Source organism: Anarrhichthys ocellatus, unplaced genomic scaffold (assembly GCF_004355925.1).
Source record: "Anarrhichthys ocellatus isolate YVR2014 unplaced genomic scaffold, GSC_Weel_1.0 scaffold11, whole genome shotgun sequence".
NCBI lineage: Eukaryota > Metazoa > Chordata > Actinopteri > Perciformes > Anarhichadidae > Anarrhichthys > Anarrhichthys ocellatus.
Window position 1 is genome coordinate 4,276,873 of NW_022280041.1, and position 3,615 is coordinate 4,280,487.

At 48.4% G+C, this 3,615-nt stretch overlaps 1 protein-coding gene across 2 annotated transcripts in view; it reads left to right on the top strand.

Annotated features, from left to right (window-relative positions):
- rbpjb (recombination signal binding protein for immunoglobulin kappa J region b) overlaps positions 1-3,615 on the top strand; it is a 36,725-nt gene that overhangs the window by 18,730 nt on the left and 14,380 nt on the right. The window lies entirely within an intron of this gene.

Genomic DNA, 3,615 nt, shown 5'->3' on the forward strand with positions numbered 1-3,615 from the left:
CCCCCCCCCTTCATTCATGTGCTGCCAGTCCGCTGGCTTCCGCGGGCCCTTCCATTTGTCAGATGGTTCCGATGGCCAGATATACGACGGACACAAAACACTCTGTACTCAGCAGCCGAAAGGCTTGAAACAGCCTTATATTGTGTGTGTCTGTGTGTGTGCGCTTGTACCCCTGTGTATCAGGGTGTCGGGTTCTTTGTGTTTCCCTCTTTGTATTTGGCTCGGTGTCCTTGTTGTCTGCATGTTCACTCGCACCCACTTCACGCAGCAGCAACAACAGCCCCCGAGATTTTCCGTCGGGCAGCAGCGCAGACGGCTATAACAGCGCACCGTCCTGCTGGGGGCTTTTTAGGGCGGCTCAAGCTCATGGGTCCTGCAGGGCCGCCCTGTCAGGAAGGCTACTCGACTGGAAATACAATACATGACACGCATACACTGGAAACGAGCACACACACACACACACACACACACACACACACACACACACACACACAGAGACACACGTGCACAAATCTGCACACAACTCGTGAACATACAGGCTGGATAAGCTGCCTCCTCTGTTCGGGGAGCCGCTCCTTAAAGGGCTTATTCTCCCAAACAACAGGGGAAGGACCGGCTCTGCAGAATCCATCGCCTCAGATGGAAACGCTCAATAGTCGCCCCTTTTAGTTCTCCACTCCTTTGTCGAGAAAAAAAAGGCCAAAATCCAGACGAAAATAAAACCCTGATGACCGGTAATTTGTGCCAGGCTATCGTTTGATCTGGAGTCGCACACTTGTGTACGATAATAATTTCCTTCTTATTGAGATCTAATGGTTGACATCTAAATTTACTTTCTCGCTCACAAAACAGGCGAAGCTCTGCCAATAAGCTTCCACCGTATTAAAATGATAAACTTTCTTTTCATCCCGTCGTTGGCCGTTAGGCAGCACACACTTTCAAACTATCACAGCTGAGATCTAGTACAAGATCCTGTTGTTTTTAGGCTCACAAGGGCCCTCCGGAGGTCAGACATCCAACATTGAACAGGCTACTAGTCCGCAGTACGTCACCTCGCTCATAGATTTAAAGGAGGCCGAGCCGCTCGAACGGGCTGATTGCCGACATCTCAACCCAAGCCTGACATGCCACGGATGTGTGTAATCTACCCTTTGTGATTCACAAGGGCGCACGCTGATTCCAGGTCTGATCATCTTAATTGAGCTATTTCACAATGTGCGTGCGTGCTTCGCTGTGCGTGCTTCGCTGTGCGTGCGTGCGTGCGTGCGTGCGTGCGTGCGTGCGTGCGTGCGTGCGTGCGTGCGTGCGTGCGTGCGTGCGTGCTTCGCTGTGCTTCGCTGTGGCAGATGCACGGGACAGATGCCCGTCTGCTCTGCTGCATCTGTAGCCTGGCTTAGCCTAGCCCCTCCTCACTCACTCACACACACACACACACACACACACACACACACACACACACACACACACACACACACACACACACACACACACACACACACACGCGCGCGCGCAAACACACTTGCCCGACCCCCTGTAGTGCCGGCTGTTGAATATTTGTCTCTTCTTGTAAATCTGTCTGGCACATTTTTGTCTCACTTGTCATGTATTTCAAATTTCTCTTCTTTTTCTCGCGTTTGTTGAACGCCCTTTAGCACATTTAACAAAAATGGAACCCGCCGCTTGGTGCTTGTTTACTCGTGTCCTGTGTTGACTCTGCTCCTCTTCCCTTTTAACCTACATGTCTCATATTCGGCCTAAATAACTGTGCATGTGTCTTGTTAGTGAGGTCACTGTAACAAGTAAATTGGATTGCAGTGGCTGTTTTCTTTTTCCCTAGATGCATTGCTTCTTTGTAATTGCAGTTTGTATGCATGTTGGTATTCTTTTTATGCAAATATCTGAGTTGTTGTCATGTTGTGTGTCTGCACGCTACTCTTGCATAGGAAGTTGAGCGCTGGTCACCGTCGCTCTCACTTCTTCTTCCCATCTTCGGCTCTCAGAAAGAGACCAAATCTCCATCTTGCTCTCTTACTGTCCCTTCGTCTCATAATATGTCGTCGTTGTTCTCAATTACTTTTACTTGCTAGTTACTTAAATACAGCTGTATTTAAGTATATGACGTATACTGCACACACACTATACGTCATATACGTATACATTTCCCCACCTCTCAAAAAAAATGTTCCCATCTGTATGACATTGTCATATTTATAAATATTTCGTGTCTTTTATTCACAATATTCAAAGCCAAGATGCCGTAATTTGTACGGTTGCAACGTTACATCGGATGGAAATATGTTTCGAGCATCGTTTTCTACACATTTTGACATATTTGGCGTCTTTGTAAACCTCGGCTTCCCCACTAGAAGAGAGTCTAAACGTCGTGAGCGGAAGGCTCGTGAGCTTATAGCAAAGCATTTCCGTCTTGACCCGGGGAACGGGTCTTTCCTCCCCCAGCCGCAGTGGTCTGGAACGGCTTAGCGAGCAGCAAAACAGTGTTAACCACAAGTCAGGGCCGTCGCACGACACCAGCACCACTGGTGTGAGATCCTGGTGTCTTACAGCTGTGCAGCAACGTATGAGGGGATGTTGGTTAAAGCGCCGTGAGGTGTGTGTGGCTGATTCAAGGCAAGGATTGGATCACGCATGTTGGCCTTTTGAATACTTGCTTTCACAGTGCATACCAGCAGGACGTGGGAGTAAATGGGATGGATGGTTTGCGTGTAGAGCTGATTTTTGTTATTGATGAATCTGTTGCTTATTGTCTGGATTTATTTTCTCGGTCTGTAAAATGTTGTCTTGGCGAAATATATCCAATTTACTGTCACATCGGTCAAATGTAAAAAAACATCAAATCCTCAAATTTGGGAATCTGGAACATGGTAAAACGTTTTTCTGCTGCTTGAGAAACAACCGTGTCAGGGTGGTTAAGCTGCATACCACGCTACCACAGTGTGTGTGTTGTTTTATCTGTGATGTCACAGGCAACCTTCGAGGTGTCCGGTGACATGTGGCCCCCGCGGGGGGCCCCCGACATCAACCGGTGTTCGGGCTGTGTGTTCTGCATACAGTCGATCGTCCCCGGAGTTCACTGTGGTGAGTGTGTCGCTCGCTCCGGCCCCAGAGGAAGGTTTATGTCACTTAATGTAAACACGAGGAAAAGTCAGATACCTTTTTAATCAAACCTCGACTTTTGAAAGGGCTCCAGTTGTGTGAACCTTTTTTCTTCTTCTTTTTCTTCTCCTGGCTTGATTCAGAAAAATAGAATAATTTCCTCCATGTGGTGTGTAAACGGTATCAGACTGCATCGGATCAGTTAAAACGGCCTCGAGTGATTGGAATTCTAGGATTGTACCTCCATCATTTTCAGTTGCTGGCAATCCGCGATTTAGAAAATACTGAAATAACAGAGCAAAAACAAACCAAACACATTGTGCTGCCGCGAGACTCAAACTGCAGCTCCGACACCGAAAAATAATTGCCTCATCACACGGCGAGGTGAGAAATAGAAACGCTTCCCCGTCCATTATGGAAAGGATAAAACCAAAATCCCTCTCGGCCTTCCTCCTCCTCTGCACCCCCCCCCCCCCCCCCCCCCCCCCCCCCCCCCCCCCC